At 41.9% G+C, this 20,599-nt stretch overlaps 1 pseudogene; it reads right to left on the minus strand.

The window, feature by feature from the left end:
* Positions 1-5,016: 5,016 nt before the first annotated feature.
* On the minus strand, positions 5,017-20,481 carry LOC112986821 (uncharacterized; annotated as a pseudogene).
* Positions 20,482-20,599: the final 118 nt, after the last annotated feature.

The following is a 20,599-nucleotide window of genomic DNA, read 5'->3' on the forward strand; positions in this document are numbered from 1 at the left end:
CACCAATGTGGTGGTGGCTAAGTCCCTCAGACACTGAGAGGAGTTGGAGAAAAAGGGTGCACCTTCACAATGACTGCATTGTTGTGTGCAGATGACTGGATCATAAGCACTAACAGTGTGGCTCACAACCCCTTCACCTTGAGATTTCATTTTTGGAGTTAAGAGGGTTACATAGACCAATGGAGAGTGGCTGGAGGCCTCTGTGCATTGCGTGATCCTGAAAGCAGTGATGTCTGGAACATTTTTCTAGTCCTGTACTTTATTAACCTACCTAAATTTCTCTTTAGAGAAAGCTTTAGAGCTGTGTGCAGGTTTCTTCCTGACTTGATTTAGGCTACTGTTGCAGTGATAAGAGACCGTAACAGTAGTATTCTCAAAGTCGGTGCTGTGATTGTATCTAAAGGGAATAAGAATAAATAACTGAACATCTCGCACAATATCCTAAGAAATAAATGCTGTATTATTATTTCATAAATAGGCTTAGGCTGGTTAGATGTAGGAATCTTGGCAAAATGTCAGTATTTATTTATGTTTTTGTATTATCATAAAACAAATATTCATTAGTTTCCAATGATTAGGTTCATTGTAACTCAGATTTTGCTACTTATTTGTAATTACCAGTAGAGTATTTCTGTGTAATGAGTCAGTATATGCAGCCACAGATCTTTCAGAAACAAAGTAAGGGAGGAAAAATTATCTGAAATTACTCATTTGACAAGCAGAATTCAATATGTAATTATGTAAATGTATGCATATGCCCAAAAGATCTGCATTAAGACTTTCTGGGCAAGCTTGATTCTAACTTTTCCAGACTTTCATGTGATAATTTCTCACCCTGGGTAATGGTCTTCTTTATGCTTTTGCATGTTGTTATCATTTTTTGTAAAACAAAAACAGAAACAAACTTCAATCTCTATCTGTTTATGTGCAACTCTTCCATGTAACTGTAAGAGCTCTCTCCACTGAGTGTTGTCAACCCTAATCTTTCTGCATGTCAGACTGTAGTATAGGCAGCAAGTAGCAGGACCTCAGCATGTAATTAAAATGCTCATTTAGCTATTATTAGAATTATCACAAATAGCAGAATAAATATCCTTATGTTCAGTTAATGATATTTCATCACACACTGAAGTGTTAATATAGCATAAAGACATTTCATGGAAAGGGGAATGGCACAGAAATTCTCAACAACCCCAAGCTCAAGACACAAGCTTGCTGCATAATGCTTTTCATTTAATTAATTAGCTTACCAGAATAGGGCCTAAGAGATTACTCTTATGCAAAAGTATTCATAAATATGGCTAATAGAGCTGATCAGGAACTAAATCTGTTAGAAAGAGAACATTTTCTGTTAGGAAAAACTCTCGTGTATTTATTCATGGGCTCTTAATGTTTTTATCTAGCCTTTGAAATTCGGCCAGGTAAAAGAAACACCCGAGGGCAGACAACTAGGTGCTTCCAGTTCTGGATGATTTGACTTTAAAAAAATGAAAAGGACATTTGAAGAAAGAACTTCTTTGTTGTCTTCACAGCACAGCTGACAGTATGCATAAGTTGTCATTGCTCCAAGAATATATTGCGTGTATTGAATTCATGCCTCACTTCAGTTGCTTGTGAGGGAATCAAATTTGAGGTAGGCCTGCTCAAATATAATGCAGAGTGAGGTGTCTGTATTGTTGTTTTGAGATTGTCATCCTATACTTTAGAACTGCGGATTTCTTTGAAGAGCTTTTTTTCTGGTTTTGGCAACAGTTAAAACAATGTGCAGATGCGTTGTTCCTGGGTTTGCACAGAGGTCTGAAACAACAGATCAGTGGTATATGACTTCCGGTAAGTGAGGTCCTTCCCTCCCTTAGAGGATGACAACAGACTCTTAAATCTCTGACTTTCTTTCCAGCCAGGGAGGTGAGATTCCTGATGTTGCTGAGGTGACAGGCAGGTGTCCCTCTGTACCTGGTGTAAGTGAATTCAGGGAGCCTTGCACATAACCCGTGATGTTTTGTACAGCTGAGTAGTCTACAGTGAGGAGCCTTGGCACTCAAGCAGAATTTCTCAAGGTCTAGCCTGGACAAAGCAGAGACAAGACAGGTCTTTCTTCCATTTTCCTCACTACACTGCATATTTTCTTAGTGAGTGGTGCTGGGAAGTAAGAATAGACCTCTGTGGTAGCTGGGCTGGCAGATTTCACAAGTAGCCTGAACCCCAAGGCAGGCTCAGGAAGTCCACACTGTGCATACAGGCAGCCTGACCTCATATGGAGCTCAGGCCGCCTACAGATCCCACCTCTGCCCTGTGGCAGATTATCTTCGTGTCTTTCTGGGAAGAGGTATGCTTGAGATGATATTATCATGTAAGAGGAAAGACAGCAGCTGCTGGACCTGATACATAAATACGGCACAGCTGATGTTTTCTCTTCTGTAGAGGCTGGGGTGCTCCAAAGTGGTCTCTGACCTGAGCAAGCAAATAGCATGGATGGTCAGTAAATGTAAAACGCAGTGTAGAGAAGCTGCGAGGAAAACTCTGCCACAGTGCTCACATTGGTGGCCTTCTGCAGCTGTCACTCAGATCAGCAGGAATTGTAGATGTTCAGCAATGCTGGAAAGAGCTGGGGATTGGTGATCACAGCAGTTCCCACAGATTACTCCAGGCTGCTTTTCAGAAGGCAAAATTAAGAAGGAAACAGTAGAGGGAGGCAAGGAAAGAACAAGATAGAAAGTGAGGTACTTTTACTTTTTAACCTGGTTTCTTCCTGATTTTTCTGTTACAGAAGTTCTTTCTCTCTGAAGGTGGAAGCCTGGGTAAGACTTCCTCTTCAGGGATCTCCCACTTCTTTGATTGTTTCTGTGAGGTTATGTCAGAGGTAGATGAGTGCCACTCTTGTTCATGAAGGACATTCCCATCCTCTTCAAAAGCTGACATAGTCTCTTGAAGATGTCTGCCTGTCCGTAGTGCTTCTCTTTCTGCAAGTATTTGGCTTCTCAGGACATGGATTAATTTACTTTCATTTTCACAGATTAAAGGGCCTCCTCTTGGATGTAAAAAACAATGTCATTTAACTCCTGTTTCAAATACTAGTTCCCAGGGCAGTTCTATCTGGTTATGGACGCTTTTGTGTTCACGTGTTCACAGGTGGCCTTGTGTTCATGAGTTCAAAACCACTCTTGTCTGCTAGCACTATGATCACATGCATATCTAGTCATGTCAGGAGAAGCAAGAGGCTGGGGTCATTTTTTTCCATAAAGCCCCTTACTCTGACATTGGATTGCTTCTGCAATTTTCTTTTTAATTTTGCATTCTGCAAATCAGCCTGAAATGAGGTGTTCTCTTTCCTAAGAAAATCCTTGTAAGGCTGTTTATTTGTGGGAAATAGGCCTAATCTTGACCCATTCTCCTGACAAAGGTGCACATGCAATAAGTCCACATTTAATAGCCTTCCTGTTACTGGTGGATGATTTCAAGAAAAATATGAGTGCAGTTACAACCCTACTGTCTGAGAATGCTTTCAGGTGACCTGATTTGAGCTACCAGAAAATACCACTGTGGTTTTAACAACCTTTAAGTCTCTGGGTAATATGCAAATAGTTGTTGGAGGAAGTGGAGGTCGTGTCTACATATGGGCAGTTTCTGGTTCTCCCCTTGCCAGGAGCTGAGGTGAGCACTGTCCATGATGTCCAGTGCATCCCAGCTGTACCAGGACAGGCTGGCAGCTGCACTGGTATAAAGCTGGAGGTGATGTGGTAGGGATCAGGGTTAGAAATGTCTACAGTCTTGATTATAAAAAACTCTCTTCTCTACACTTAGGCTTTCCTTTTGTCACAATGCAAGTTCTTTAACCTGCATATTTTATTTCCAGTTGGTGCTCTCTTTGTTTGGGCAGGAATTATGACAAAGGGGTTGGTAGCAGGGATGTCGGACCCTAGGCATGGTTCTCACACATGCGTCTGACTGTTCCTGCACTAAATGTTATGGCCCCACTCAAGGCATCTATAAAAGGGGTGTTGCGTCAACAAGGGAAGGAAGAAAAGCTCTCTGTGGGTGTGAAGAGCCCTTGCCCCGACACAGGAGAACAACCTCCTGCTGCTGCTTTTCTTAGTGCCCCACCCTGAGCAGCCACAGTGCAGTCATGCAGCACAGTGGCACAAGCGTGGCTGGCTGGCTGCTCCTGTCCTGCAAATTAGGCTGTGATTTCTTCACCTCCTCTTCCTCTCTGAAAGACTGGGGCTGGAGACCTGTCTTGCCAGGAGGGCTGTGATGTTCCCTCAACCTCTAAGTCTGGTGGATCCCCATAACCACTCTTTTTAGAGGGTTTTCAATTAGACCTAGCAGAGAGAGGATCATTGCAGTTGCCATACGAACTAAACACAGCAGTTACTATTGGGATCTCAGTGAGAGGACAGTTTTTCAGGAAGTGAGAGTTCATCGGACAACAGATGAGTTAAACAAGTTAACAAGAGTTAAATTTATCTTAACATTATCTATGCAAAAAGGTAGGTGTGTAGTCTAGTCTAGACTTTCTTGTGGGAAATATGTACCTGCTGTGCAATTTTATGCTAACCAGCTATTTCCTAACCTCTTTCGCAATCATGATAGTGTAACAGGCCTGCTCACGCTCCTGCTGCCATCTTTCTACTTTCGTCATGAGGAAATTTGTTTGATACTTTGTCAGTATTGTATTTCATCTGCTTTGACAGTGTGATGAACAGGAACTAAAGGGTGATGAAAAAAATAGCTGATATTGTTTCAATAACAAGTAATTTTTTCACACCTTGGTGACAGGGGGTGTAAGGCAAAGGTTTCATTCTGCCTTAATACTTGCCAGTCCTGAGGTTCTGTAAAGCAAATTAGAGAAAGTTCAGGAACAGAGTTTTAGGATAGAGATAGGATACAGAGTATAGGATATAATATAGACTATACAAGATTCAGAATATAGGAATAAAACACAATTTCAGAAACTTGGATACTGAACCTGCTCCAGTCATCTCTTTGTGTTTTCTTCCCCAGTGCAAATATTGATACTTTTCTGGAAGTGCAATTACTTTTATTTGATATTGAGAATTCATAATTTACAGGACAAAAAGGCCATTGTCCCAGAGACCATGGCATGTCTTTCCTTGAAACTGGTCTTCAGCAGCACATCAACTTTGATTCTGATTTAAAGATACTCAGTTTGGTGATTCTCTGTATTCGCAGAACTGGTGTCTTTGGAAAGTGCCAGTGATTTTGCAGCAGATCGTGCTCCCCGTTCATCTACCTGTAACTGGTAGAAGTAGAGTTCCTTTCAATCACCTTGCATTCGTCTCCCACTGCAGTACTACTCTAATGATAGTATAGTTCTGTACCTGCTACTTAAAGATCCTGCAGTATGTATGCAGGTTGGAGAGATTCCTGTTTACCCACACAGAAGAGAATCTATGATTTTGGGGAGGCAAAAGCTATAACCCTACCAGACACAGGAAAAACACCAGGATCTTGATGTCCAATCAGCCCTGAATAGAAATTATTTGGAGACTAAAGACTGCATCTGAATCACTGTTGGCTTTGAGATTGGTATCTCTCTGGAGTATCTTCCCCTATTTTTAAGGTTCACCATGTGGGGCTGGAGAATGGCTGGAAGTGGTCTGTTTTCAAGAAGGAATGGATCTTTCCAAACAGTTGTTATGCAACATACAAATGAACCTATGAGAAAGTGACGATTCTGCTGAATTTCAAAAAAATCACATATATTTGGCCATTTAGGCCTCTCCACTTCTGTTTAGAACTGTTTTGAGTTGCTTATTGTAATGCTTGTGTTCTCAAGGCAGGCTTGTATGAGCGTGTGTCACAGTTGCTATATACAGTGCCTAGTGCTAATCCCCCCCCTTCACAGCTTTCTATGAACATGCATTGCATGTCCTCAGCACACAGCCCTGAACACTGATTTCAGAAGAACCAAGCTGAAGGACAGATATCTGTGTGCAGACATCACTCATGGGTATGCCAGTTACTTGGGTTGCCTGAAAGTTTGCTGATCTCAGTTCAAACCTTTAACCGATAAAAGATGATCGCTGAAAGCTGCACATGTAGGGAAAGCCTTTGGTAAGAAAAGATAGCTTACTTCAGCTTACAAACACAAAACAAAATCTGTAGTTGCACACAAGTATAATTAATTCAGGGCAGCTCTTGGTTACCTTTTTCCTCACAGAATCCCCCAGGGAACATCCAAGTTATGGCAGTTAAGAGTCAAAAACTGCCTTACACCTCTTCCTACCCTCTCACACAGCCTTTTCACAGGCACTTGGTAGTGGGGCTTTCCCCACTCCAAGTCCTTGAGACTTATTTTCTCCACATTACATTCCTCTCAGTACATTGTTTTATCACACACATTATTTACCTTGGTCATAAGAACCTGCACTGCTTTTGAAGTGTAAAGCAAGAGGCCTGACTTATCTGCACCCGTGTAAGGCAGGAATAACCTTTGTGAAGTTGGCTGTGGCTGCACTTGGGTGTTACATTTGTGTCAGTGGGAGATGGTTCAGGACTAGTGTTGCTAAGCACAGCACCTCAAAACGTAATTCACTGATACAGTCCAATGCCTCTAGCACCATGTACTTAGTGTCACTTAGTGGGTACATGTGGGTTACTACATGTTACTTAGTGGGTAAGATGCAAGGGGGAGAGAAACACACAACCCTCTACTAACATTGTCAGTAATCAGCTGGCTACAGGTTCAGACAAATTCCAACAAACTTCACTGAGGTTAGTGAAGTTCCCACTATCCCCATCTCTTGTGCCTCAGTCTGCCACGGCTGTCTGCTCAGAGAAATTTTCCCTACACTTTTTGTTCTGTAAAAGCCACACTGCCTTTCCAGTGGCAGGAGGTCTTTTGCACTATGAAAATACTGCCTCCAGAAAAAAAAAACCTTTAAATGAATGTGCCCTTTTTAAGTGAATGTGCCCTTTTTCTGAAACATAGATTGAGCTCTAAACCCCAGATTACCCACTGAAAATACATTCAATCTATAGATGCTGCAACTGGCTAAGAATACTCCCAATGTGTAGGGGGTGATGGGGTTTGGGCTGCCAATTGTTTTTTTGAGCAAGCTCAAATCTTAGCTTGAACAAGCCTGATAAACATTTGTACAAAATCCCACATGCAAACCAGGTAGAGTAGGAAGCCCTTGGTGAGTCAGCAGAAGCCCCTGCCTTTGGCAAGTCCTGCCCTTCCTGTTGTTCTGATCATAGCAAGTGTTTATTACAGTGATGGCCACAGACTGGCCATGGTGCAAACTGGGCACATTTGTTTACTTAAGAGGACAAAAGTCAAATGGAAAAACATGAGATTCACAGAGCAGTACAGAAGCAAAAGCTAAGAGGGACAAATGCTCAAGGTGAGGCTGGGAGACCGGAAGATGGGGAAATGGTTGTGTAGAAGAGCCAGTCAGCCCAAACCCAGGGAAAGCGCAGCCAAGAGCACAAGGCATTTGCAGAGAAATCCAGGAGCCCTGATAACTGTTCCTGCAGCGGTGCCTGCTGGCTGATGTCTCTGGCTGCCAAGTATCCCCAAGGCCATGTGCTGAAAGGAAGGAGACAACCAGAGACCCTTATTTACCAGAAGGACAGCAGAAATCCCACTGAACCTTTACCCCCAACAGCTAGCACTAGTAGACCCTAGTGTAGGTCATCTGTAAATGTATCCTGGAGTGAGGAGTTTCTCTGTGAACCATCCTAGAATAGATGACTTGGTGTGTTACAAACAGCACATTTTGGGAAGTGACACATGGGCCCTTCCCTCTTTGAGCCAGGCTTCCAGATGGCCCGAGAACACACGGCCACAGCCAGCCTACCGTGTCTCTAAACTGATGGTGCAGTGTATATTTCTTAACAGTCATTCACAAATGGAGGTCTCAAAGGTATCATTTTAGGGAAGACCAGACACAGATCCAGCACCTGGGCAAAGAACATGCTGATGTGGAGATTGTGAAGGACTCCAGGTAGGCACACTCAGAGTGATTCTGTATCTGGAACCTGAAAAAAATAAGACAGAAAATAACCATTAACAAATAATTCCTACTACAGAGCCGAATCTTTTAGCTCACGGTGAAACAAAACTTTGGCTGAAGTAGCTTCCAATCATATGTATCCATTCTAGACTGATCTAATACAGGTGAGTTAAAAGCTTGTGATCAAGTGTGTGCTTTAGTAATACATGGAGGGAACAGTGATCTGTATTTCTCTTTTCAAGCATCAACTGTTTAGCATAATTTAACAAAGCCTAAAGCACTAATCGCTGTTTTGAAAACAATTCCCTTAAGCTCGAAGACACGTGTTTTGCTCAAAAACCAAAGGCAGAGCAAGGGGAAATGATCACCACCATCACCTCCATTTTATTTAAAAAATTTGCTCTATTTTGTGCGTGTGTGATAGGGGACAGAGTCTTAGGACAAGAATCATAGACATCGACTTTGGTCACTTGGGATATGGTAGTTTCAGCTGCCAAAAGCAAGGTGAGTTTGACAAATCTTGTCAGAAAAGTCAGGTTAGCTCATGCAGTACTGTGTGAATCTGCATTTCTGTGAACAGTCCAGACCAGGCATCATATGGCAACAGAAGGAAAGAAAAAAGATAGTTTATGACATATGCTGCCTAAAACTACCAAGGTCATAAATGCTATGAAGAGTAAGACAAGGGGAACTGATATTTGGTGGGCCTGATGCAGACCTGTTGTAGCTCATGCATTTTCTAAAATAAGTAGGGAAAAAATCTGGGATATGTTCAGGTTATGATAAATCCACTAAAGTACATGGGATTTTGCTTGTTAGGCTCCTTAATCCATCTGAAGATGATTGTTCCCTCACATCCATCACTTCACTCCCTCTCATCCGCAAAAAAAAGTGTATGAGAGAAAAACAGATGACCTACTAAGACCACTGATTAGAAGACAACATATCTGAAGAAACCATACAGCAACTGGTATTGAACATGAAAAACCTGGGAGTGGTTATGCTGGCTCTGACCAAAGTTCCAGCTGCCCTAAAATTCTTCCTCCAAAGATAGCCAGAGCAACTGTCCAGGGAAGAGTATCATAACAAGGTAAACATTTAATGATGGTCCTGAATAGTTCCAACAATCTGCAGCTCAGGGACTTCCTAAGCCTGAGATACTGACTTTATATTTAATAGCTCTCTGTGGATTTTTCTTCTATGAACTTCTCCATTCAATTCTGATCTCCCATAAACTGTAGCAGGCACAACTTTCTGCTTCACAACTTAACCACTTGAGTTTGGGGGGTTTTCTTTGACACTCCTACTTAATAATTTTGCTTGATAACCACTGTCTTGAAAGAGAAAATAAGTTAGTTGTTCTCTAGTCATGCTGTCCACTTCATTCCTGATTTTATTTTCATTTCCCTCCTCAGTTGTCCCTTTCCAGGCTGAAGAGTCCTGGTTTACTCAGTTGCTCCTCCTACAGAAGACAGTGTGTTATTTCTGTTATTTTTCTCCTCCTCTGAACTTTTTCCTTTTTTTTTTTTTTTTTTTTTTTTTTTTTAACGTCTTTATTGAGATGGGAGAACCAGAATACATGCAGTACTCAAGATGTGGGTGCATAATGGATGTAGGTTATGGCATGTAGGTAGAGGTAGGTTATGTCCTTTGTTTTATTCTCTGTCCCTTTTCTGATTATTCTAATGGTTGGTTTCATTTTCTTATGATGACAGAGATAATATTTTCATGGAACTATTAGCAATCCAAAGCCTTGTTCCTGAGTGGTAATAATCAAGTCAGTTATTTCGCAGGTAAAGACAGGACTCTCTTTCCTGCTACATAGTGTTCTACATTTATTCATAATGGATTTCATCTGCTCTTTTATCATCCAGCCACTCATTCTGATGGAGTCCTTCTGCAGTTCTTCACAGTTGAATTATTTTACTGACGTCAACAAACTGTCACCTCCTTTCCACACTATGTTCAGCCGCTGCCTAAATCCCAGTACAGACACCTGTGTGACCTCAGTGTTGATGTCACTTCAATGTGAGAATGGATCATTTATTCCTATTCTCAGTTTTCTATGTTTTAACCAATGACATATTCATAGTATTTTAATGGTTGAAACTCAAGAGAAACAAGGACAAGGCAGCTTGAGAAAGAATCAGCAGAAACACGTGAAATACCCAAACAACAGGTTAAAGGATTCAGTATTACCACTCCTGTTGTGTCTGTGACTGTCTCTCTCTCTCTCCTCCTCTCACATAAACATATGTACACAGCAAAGAGCTACAGAAGCACAATCTGGTCACCAGTCACATACAGCCTAAGAACAGAGCTGAGCAGCATAGACAAAAGAGAGGAAATTTGCAAGAGATTTGTATTTCATCATGCAAAGCAGAATGCATATCTAGTACTGGAATATTCCTGCTGCCACAAAATGAATCTTCTGCATAAACATGGAGTGAAAACAGAAATGCAGAAGAGTATCAAAACCTTGATTCCCATTTACAAACCAGGCTACAAACCCAGTGCTGGTGCTGAAATCATTTGCATTGTGATTTGTGGTGGAATACTTGAAAGAACTTCTCACAGACAGGAAAGTAAGAAAAACACACCTGATGTGTTTGAAGCTATGGGTTGTTTAATAGATATTGCAAAATCAGGCTATCTACAAGTACCACAACAATACCTGGCACTGTCAATACAGCCCCAATGGAAGTGGAATTTCAAAGGACGGATAAATTGAGTATAAATGAAACAGTGGAGGTATCAGCCCAACAAATTAACTCAATGCTTTTAAAAGGAAAAACCTCTGCTGAGATCTAGCTACTACAGACTAGGCAAGCCAAAGTTCAGTAAACCTATTTGAAAGATGCTGATTCAATTGTAGAAGAGATATTGCAGGAATAAGTGGATGAAATATTAGAAAGACTGAAAGGAGCCAAAGCCATTGTCAGTGATGTTCCAATTTACGGCAACAACACAGAAGAGTACAAGAAAAACTAACGGCAATGCTGATACATGACTGGAATATGATTGAGCTTTGAATTACAGTAAATACGTCTCTAGAAAAAAGTAATGAGTATTTCAGAGCAAGTTACGTTGTAAGAGAGGGAATGAGCCCTCATGAAAGTGAAGGTGAGAAAGCACTTAAAAGCACCAAGTTTTCCCTAAAGATCTGGAAACTACATGTAGATGATTGACCTATTTATCAGGTTTCCTACCAGGATTAAAAGAAAATCACAGTGCACCCCTATGAATTCTGGGAGGAAGGAAAATGAGTGGCTGTAAATAACAACCTGGGCAAAACCTCCAGAAAGCAGGAGGATAAATAAGGGCATCACCCTTTATACAGAACAATCAATCCATGCTGTGAAGATGGAAACAGAGCCACAGCAATTGGCATTGCACTATGATGGGAAGGGGTGTCTCTGAAAAAAGCTTGGTTAGAGAAGAATTGATTTCCATTTCCAACTGTCACTGGATGTCAAAAATGCCACCAATACCTGTGTCCTTGCAGGAATTGTTAAAATAGATGACAAAGTCCTGAGGAATTTCCCTGAAAAAATCTCTTCTAGTTTTTCCACTGTTAATAACCTAGCCCAAGCTCTTACAATGATGTAGGTTATAAACTGAAAGTAAAAAGTGAGCCCTGGGAAGAATTCCAGTCACACATCTTTTTCTTCAGAATTTCTAAGAAGGGCAAGATGATAAAGGGGATCCAGGTTTAGAAAAAACAATGTCTAAAGTTCACGACACTTTTACAAGTATCTAAAACCAACAGAGCTGACCACAGTGGCTGGACTACTGCTGAGAAGGGAGGAAACAGTGATTCCAAATGAAATGTCTTCAGACAACCTGGGAAAGACCCAGTGAGGGCACTTTGGTATGAAGCAACAAAGCAGTTGCTCTATATTTAATATGAATGAATGCACAGAGAGAAAAAATTCTTAGGACAATGCTGAATGAGGACAAAGTGGCAAAAAGAGGACTGCACAGGACCTGTAACAATAGAAAGAATGGGTCTGGCAGAACTTGCAAGCAATTTCGATAGAATTATTCAAACACAGGTTTAATCACTATCTCCTGAGAGTTAATGAAAAAAAAAAAACAGACTCAGCTACAAATACGTAAGACAACACTATCACTAGCCACACTGAAACAATACTTGCTAGATATTGTGTATTTTAGGAAGATGAGCACAAAGCATCACATTGAAAATCAAGAATTGTGAACATCTGAAAAGAGACTGAAATGCGTACACTATGCCCTGAAAAATATGTACAAATGAAGGTAAATAGGGATAACAGATATCATTATCTTGATTTGCTGAGCTACCAAAATGCCTTTTTTTAATCAGGGACTTCTCTGCATTCATGCTATTGGATTTAGATTGGTATTAATTATAAAAGAATTCCTTTTCATAGTCACAGTTACAAATCACAGCAAAACAAACTACTGTGAGAGAAATTACCTTGTGCTATAAACCCTAGTTCTACATTTAAGTACTTGATGGTATTCTCAGTGTCCTGGTATGTGTTAAGGCAATCACAAGGAACTTACAAGTCCACCTTCAAGGTGAGAAGCAAATCCTTCCTGTGACCTTTGAGGAGGACTAATCTATCATTCTGTCATTTGAAAGGGTTTTGTAAGTATTCCATTAAGAGTTATGAGCCCAATTCTGCCTTTGTTTGAACTGATTCTTTTCATACCATTGCTTCAGTAAAGTTATTCAGTTCTATGCCCTTGAAAATTATCACTGTTTACTATACACAGTAATACCCAGACACCACATATTGGTAGCACAGGTCTGTACATGTTTATCAATCTGTACACATGGAGCTTGGTCTGAATGGGCTGGTACATATAGGCATGCCATACCAGCATTTCAGATGAGCATACGGGTACTCTCTCCCCATCCCAGTTCTTATTTAAAACCCTGTGAGCGTACAGATAAAAAAAAGTAAAAGACAGCTCACTGCCTCAGAAGTTTCTAGCAACCAATATATATATAGTTTGTAGCACACAGAGCAAAGAGTAATGGGAGGTAGCAGAGAAGCAGCACAGGTACTAGCACCCCAAGTTTGTTAATATAATAGAACTCCCTACAGTCAGATATTGTTAGTTTGTGAAATAAAAAAATAATATAAATATTTGCTGTCAGCAAGGATCTCAGGAATATGAAATGTTTTTCAACGGACTAAGGAGAATACTACTATAGGCCTGCACTCTCCTCTGATAACTTCAATTCAATACAGTTCAGAAGAAACTGTCTGTCTCAGCAGAGTTCCAATACCACTTCTCCATCTTTTCATGTACCTGCTTCTGGTGTGGCTATAACTGTCAGGTGCTGAAGACAAGGCACCACATGGCACAGAGCACTAGTCTGACCCAGTAGGCCGATTTCAGTGTTTCTATGCTTTTCTTTCATAAGTTGTTCACAGTTTACAGGTATAAGGCATTTCAGCAGCAGCATAAATACCACCAACACTGCCTACCCAGTTCACCATCTGACTATCACAGACACCACGTTAAAAGTTAAGCTTTTAGACAAGTAAGGAAGAGTGGCATTTACAAATTTTTTAAGATGTGATATCCCACTGACAGGGCAACAAGGCAGAGCATGCTTGTTGGAGACAGGACAAGTTGGCAAATATGGTTGGAATTATTGGCAAAGAAGTGTAGCTTCTATTGCTTCTATTTGCTTCTATTGGCAAAGAAGTAGCTTAGGTCAAATTCAGATATGACCTCATGTGTGTGATTTCACTGAGTTTTCCTCCATTTCACTGTCTGCTACACCAGTAAAATGTATGCCAGCCAACCAGAAGAGCAGCCTTTTGACAGAGGTTCAACAATCACAGTAACAACAAAGCACTAAGGTCAGTCTATTTAAAAGCCAATTTTCTGATCAAACACCTTGCTCATTGACATTACTCAGAAGAGAGCAGGTCTGTAAGAGCAAATTCCACTTTTAGTAACATGCAGTAATAAGATGTCACTAGCTTTCACTGATTCAGTGCAACTCAGCCATAATACAGGAAAATCAGGTTATTCTAATAAAACTATCAGAATGAGAAAATGCCCAAACTTACTTCAGTGGGGTTCTATTTCCACCATTGATATAAGCATGCATAGAGGAATTAAGAGGAATTAAGGCATATTTAAAAAGAGATACAAGCAGACAAAAATGGATGATTCCCATTATGCTGAGCAATGGCTTTCAGGATTTGGTTTTTGATGGAAACCAAAGGATCTGTTTATTTGTCTAAATTGGGAGTTGGACAGATTCAAACCTGCTTTGGAGAAAAAGTTCCATAGGACAGAAAAAGAAAACTAGGCAAAAGATTCAGTTCATAAAAAGAGCTTTCCATAGTTATTCAAGTCAAATCGAGGTGCAAAAGCAGTATGGGGAAGCTTGCACTGCTGTTGCACTTGCTGCAGCCAGACAGCCAACCAGCTATGTACATCGACAAATCCAGTACTTTTCACTACCTGAATTCACATAACTTGGTTATTTTACAAAGATTTAAAGGCAAAGCATTGCATGAAAAATTGAGATAGATGTAGATCACGGTCAAAGGAAGAGAGAGACATGGAAGTTCTGTTTTGTTTTCTTATCCCATTACCATTTCTTGCTGGTTTTCAAAAACAGCAAGCAAAGATCCATCCTTAGCACAGAAGGTCTGACTAGATGTCCAGTTTTTCTCCTCTTCGGAGATGAAAAAACATTTCTTTCTGTAACCGATCCGCTCACTGGGGCACTGTTCAGAAGGAAGTTCTTCATAGTGGCTTTGGCTAAAAACGAAAAGAGAGAACAAAATTTTTACATAGTGAAATCTTATCATTCACTGGCATAACTCAATCTAAAATTTAGATTTTTAGAAAGCCAGTGCCACACTAGATGCCAGAAGAGCAGCCAAAGGAAGGGCAAGGGACCTAATTGCCCGTGCATTTCCAGGTGCAGAACTCTCACTGTCTTCAGCTGAGAAATGTGGGAGTTGTGGACTGCAGCCCAGTTATTAAAAGGAATATAAGTAGGGTTTGAAAAGACTTGTGAACTGTAGAGTATTAGAAGCACTGAAAATCTATGGCTTAACCTTGACACAAGTTCTAATTCAGAAATAAGGTAATAATCCTCATAATATGTTAACTTATTAATCTAACTCACTCTAAGTAATGAAATTGTCTGAATGCCTACAATTGTTAAGATATTTAATGAAGACAAGTTGCTTTGATTTTGCATCAAACTGTTAAGTGCTTGATAAAACAATGTGAAGATAATTAAATTAGATTTTGATATCATGATGCAAATGAAATTTGACTGCTGATGAAGGTGTTAAATACATTATTTGGAGATAATGGTTTGGAGGATGGTTCTTTGGAGCTGTTCCCCAGGATGTTGTGATGCCCACTGTTCATCTTGTGTCTGACACACTAGTCCTGTGGGTGTGAGAGAACTAACTGGCAGGTTTTGTTTCAGTGATGATTTGATTTCTAGTAGCGAAAAAAGTTAATTTGCATTTACTGTGGTTTCCATTTTCTAAACAAAGTTATCTACAGTAATTATATGACTGATTAGAAGGACAAACCACATAAAGCTAATATGAATTACAACATGCCATGATCTTTACTAAGTGGTTAGAGAATGACCTTTTCTGTGAAGCATCATATCCTTTATATAATATCCAGGCTCACTTAAGGATATGGTACACTTCTGAGTCATCCTGCTGAGGTGGGATCCAGGCCTTCCTCACCCAAAGCACATTTATCCACTACTTAAGCTTGCTGGTGGCTAATACTGAAGTGAAAGTAACTGGCCTTTATGTGAGCAGTAGAGCTTGCAGGAAGTGAATTTATCTCCCAAATTTGGTAGCCTGCTGTTGCCACAGTCCACATCTATTTTTCCTTTCTTGCCAGCTGCTCTGCTCACAGTAATTGGAAACTACTTGGCAGGCCACCTATGAGCACTGCCCTCAGCCCCTCCAAGTGTGACTGCTTGTTTTTGAACAAATGCCTGAAAAAGGAAAGGAAAACAGACATGGACGAATGTCATTACCTTCCTTGATTCACTCCCAAGTGTACACAGACCTCTCTGCTATAGCACGTGCTGCTACTGGGGGCAGGCAGAAGATAGGTTCAGTGCAGGGACTCAATGGTTCCCTGAACAGACTGAGCTAAGCAGGGGCCACTGACACACGCATGTACCCAGCAACTTGGGCTACCTCAGATAACACCAGGCAGTACAGCTTTTGCTCCTGTAGATGAGTTTGGTGTAGAACAGCAGGAGCACATCTGGCCTCCTTTGCGCCAGGAGCAGGTAGGGCTGACTTTTTTTTTCCTTAAAAATACAGTATGCAACACAAGCTGATTTTTAAAAACAAAAAGGCAGAACGCCCCCCAGAGATCATTTGTGAGAAAGATAAGCTAGGTATATTACACAGCTGTCTTCCAGTGTGGTGATAAAGATGCCATCACGACTGGACTTAGGAGCAGCTGCAGTCTATGCCCTGGAGAAGTGCTGCTGATTTAATGTACTGTCTGGTATAATCAGAGAGGTTACCAGGGGATGAGGACAGGCAGGAGGAGCATGTACCTTCCATGTGGGTGACGAGGCAGGATATTCCCCTCTTGATAGCAGTAAGCATGCAGCCAAAAGGAAAAAAAAAAAAAAAAAAAAAAAAAAAGAAAAAAAAAGGGAAGTTTACATCTAAATCATCTGGATTTTATATGTAGAGATAAAAAAAAATTGGACTGGCAAACTTCACTCTTATTTAAAATTATATCTGGAGGTTATTCAACCTTATAATGATACAAAAACAACTGAAATAGTGATGGAAGTCCCTTGTTTTGTTCCTGACCCTGCAGGCAGTGCAGAGTACTACTGTTAGTGTGTGTGCTTGACTTCTGCAATCCTGGAGCCCAGCAGGGGAGATGAAACCTATCTCAAATGGAAAATGCTTTCAAAAGCTTACCATGTAAAGTGAACAGCACGAGTCCAGCAAGAAACAATAGGCTTGTGAAAAAGATGATGATTAAAGTCTTTGAATGTATACAGCACCTAGACTCAGACTATATTTCAGTACTAAGACAGCAATCAGGATAGCCTTTAATTTAATGTATGTCAATGCAGAGCATTTCTGAAATCAAACGAGGCACCCTGAATTGGTATCTGTATAACTGGACAGTTTAAAAAAATGGCCAACTATCACCTAATTGGCCTTTTTTGATCCCTAAGGTTTTAGACAGATGCATAGACCCCCATATAGAAAAGTTAAGCCTTCCAATCCTACGTTTATCATTTCCACTGTGTTTTGCAGATCTCTTAGCAATAATGTCTGGAGCCCCAGAATCTGTAGGTCATCACTGACTCAAATCAAGCCATACGTGCTTGGAAAACAGAATGTTCTCAAGCAATTCAACCATCAAATGTGGAGGTACAGAGCACAGCTGCAATCTTGAATCAAATGTATTTCCCTTTTGTCATGAACCCTCTCTCGCACGCAAAATTCCATGCAGATGTGCAAGGTGATCTGTTGCAATGGCACAAAACTATTTTCTTTAATAAGGTCTTCACTTCCTACCTTTTATCCAAGAGTATTTTGGACAGATAAACTACCATGTGGAAAAATGTCTGTTTCCATAGAAAAGTGAGCACTTGGAGCAAACTGAAACAGCTATCTCAATTTTTGTGTTGACAGCTTTGCCTAGAATAAAATCTCAGGTCCTTATCTTGTCCAAGCCAAGGGACCTTTAAAAAGTTTTGATGGTAGACTTCAGTCCGATATTGACTGTCCAGATTTTTATAGGCACAGATTTGAGCTGCCATCGTTGATTTTGGCTGTTCAGTATATTCTGATCTTAGAAACCAGAAATCACTACAGTATCCACTGCCTGCAAAAATCTGCTAAATACTTTTCTCTTCAGAAATGTCATTATTGTTTCCCTTCCCCAGTCATCCCATCCATTCCACCCTTTCAAGTCCTGATTTTTCCCAACAACCTAAATCTTGGCCCATCCCCTTCCTTCCAGTTTTTTTTCTCAGCCCAATATTGCAAAGTACAAACCTGAACCACAAAAGGCTGGGCATAAGTTATAGCCTCCTCAGCTTCCTGCAGGAAGGTGTCTTACCTAGCACTAAAAAACAAAACAAAAAAACTTGCCTGTCGATAGGCAGATCCAATTTTTGCAGCACCTTCTTCTCGGCTCAGGGGTTCTTGGCTCCCTCAAACTGTGGAGTAACTGTTGTCCAAGAGCCTGCAAGGCATTTGGGTGCCTTTGGATGAGGATAGCATTAATGAGCTCCATATTCCCAGCAGTCTGGGTGGTCTCAACCTCCTGTTCATCTTCAGGCTCCATCCACAGCTGGGAAGATGGGAAGCAGCTATGTGTAATCAGTGCTTCCCCTGCTGTCTGTAAACTAGTGGCAACAGCAGAAATTCCACAGCTCCCTTTGCTAACACCTGTATCTGATGGGATGAAGGCAGAGTAGATGGAGAAAGCAGAAAACAAATGGAAAATGAGGAGCAGGTGCTGTATATCTGTGGCTCACTGAAAGGAGAAGGTGGTATGGGAGAAAAACTGCTTCGCAGGGAAGGGAGTGAGGACCGTACCAGATGAAGAGGGAAAGAGGGAGCAGATGAGAACAGTGTGGTAAGGAAGGGATGGAGCATACCAGGCAGGAGGGAAAGGTGACCAGAAAGAGAGATTTCCTCTTCAACCCTGCGTAGCTCCAAGTAGTTTTTTCTGCATGTGAAAAGTTCAATTTCCCAAGTGAGGCTGAATCTGGTCTGCACAGGGAAGTTTCTCTGGCTACACAGCATAGACTCTTTTGAGCTCACTCCAGTATAAGTGATGTTTTCCCTTCAGTTTTTCCTAAATCCCACTCCCAGTGACATAAATTAAACTGAAAAAGTCACCCAGGGAAGAATTTGTAGCCACATTATTGTGCCCGTTTAAAAATTTCAATTTATGACTTAGGTTATAATGGGGGGAAAAAAAAAACACTCCTGTTTACAAGAGCCTTCAACATCTTTAATTCCATTATTATTACTATGTTCCCTGACACATGGCTAAGAATTCTCCTCCACAGTACAAATTCATAAATGCAATTAGGCGCCCAAACACCTCCAAAGACCAGGTTCCATCTGTATAGTCCTATACAAGCAGAAAGAAACCAAGGATCACATTTATGTTTCTAAGCATGGGTGGTCTTTCCCTTAAGACTCTTCTGACTGCCCAGGAACCTGTCCCATAAACACTTTGTTAATTTTAGTGCCTGTTTTCAGTTGTTTGCTACATGAATGAAGGTTTACTTGCAGGCTGGGCCTCTTGTCTCCTGCGAATCTACTAAAACTATGTTACTATACTGTAAAAGCACTGATTTTGATTCCAGTCACAGAGGAATTTCTCTTGACCCTTTTTGTCCACACTAAAGAAAAAGCCTATTCTGCATTTTTGGCTTTTGTGATACAGCAGCAAGCAATGTAACAAGCTGGGGGACAGGTGAGTTATTGGTCTCTGGAACACATGACACTGTTTGAAGGAAGAAGCTGGCAGAAGAGTTTCAAAGAATGTTTTGAAGACTGAAGAAAAACAGGAAGTCTAAAGGTCACCAATTTTTTCCCTGAGTCACAAGAAATATTTCCATTTCTGAGAGCTTATTTAGCAAAGGAACTTACTCTTAATCATTGAAAGTAGTGATGAAACATGAGCAGCAGGGGTTCGGTTTGTTCTAGGCTACAGACAAGCAGAGGCAAACCATGGAGATCCAACCTACCCCCCCCCCAAAAAAAAAAAAAAAAAGCAATTGAGAACGGAGCACACTTTCTTCCTGTCTTTAGCAGTACTTAACAGCGCTTCGCTTTGTAGGAGGTGCGTTCCGCATTGTGTGGGGAACTGCAAACACCTAGCTGCACATTTCACCTCTGATTTCGGCCTGGGTGCCTGTTTCCTGGTCTGCGCTGTCTCACGAAGGGCCGCGGGCAGCGCGGCAGCTCCTCTCCGCGCTGCTGCATCGCGACCGTCGGGTCCCGAGCAGAAGCCCTCCCCGCCCGGGCGTACGCGCTGCCGGGGAGGATGCCAGGGGGCCCAGCCACTTGCACACACACAACCACACACAGTGCCAGCCTGCCCCGGGCCCTTTCGCTGTTCATACCCCTTTTCAGTCCTTCCCCCAGCCTGTTTTCACCGTACGAGCAGAAAAGTGCTGGGAGGATGCGAAAGGCTGAGCCCAAAAGAGAAACTAAAAAGGTAAACCGAACTAAAGCAGCCCAAACGCGTGGGTCGGTAGCACGGAGGAGCGCGGCCGGCAGCACCGAGGGCCGCCGCCGCCGCCGCCTGCTCCCGCACCGGGTTGGGCCGCGGTGTCAGCGCCTCTTACCGGGGCCACCGGTGGGACACGGACACGCGCACAGTGGGGGGGCGGCGCTGAAAGCGAAAGGAGCTGGAGGCACCCGCCCCGCCGGCAGCGATGGAGGAGGCCGATGCCTGCGGGGCCCGGCTCTTCTCGTCGTGGCGCCGCGGGGAGCTGCGGCGGCTCGGACGGCGCTTCTGGTCGGACCCGTTGCGGACCCGGCCGCCGCCCCGCCACTCTGCGCCCGCGACCCCCGCGCCCGCCCAGGCTGTAGTGTGGGTGG

Source organism: Dromaius novaehollandiae, chromosome 1 (assembly GCF_036370855.1).
Source record: "Dromaius novaehollandiae isolate bDroNov1 chromosome 1, bDroNov1.hap1, whole genome shotgun sequence".
Classification (NCBI taxonomy): domain Eukaryota; kingdom Metazoa; phylum Chordata; class Aves; order Casuariiformes; family Dromaiidae; genus Dromaius; species Dromaius novaehollandiae.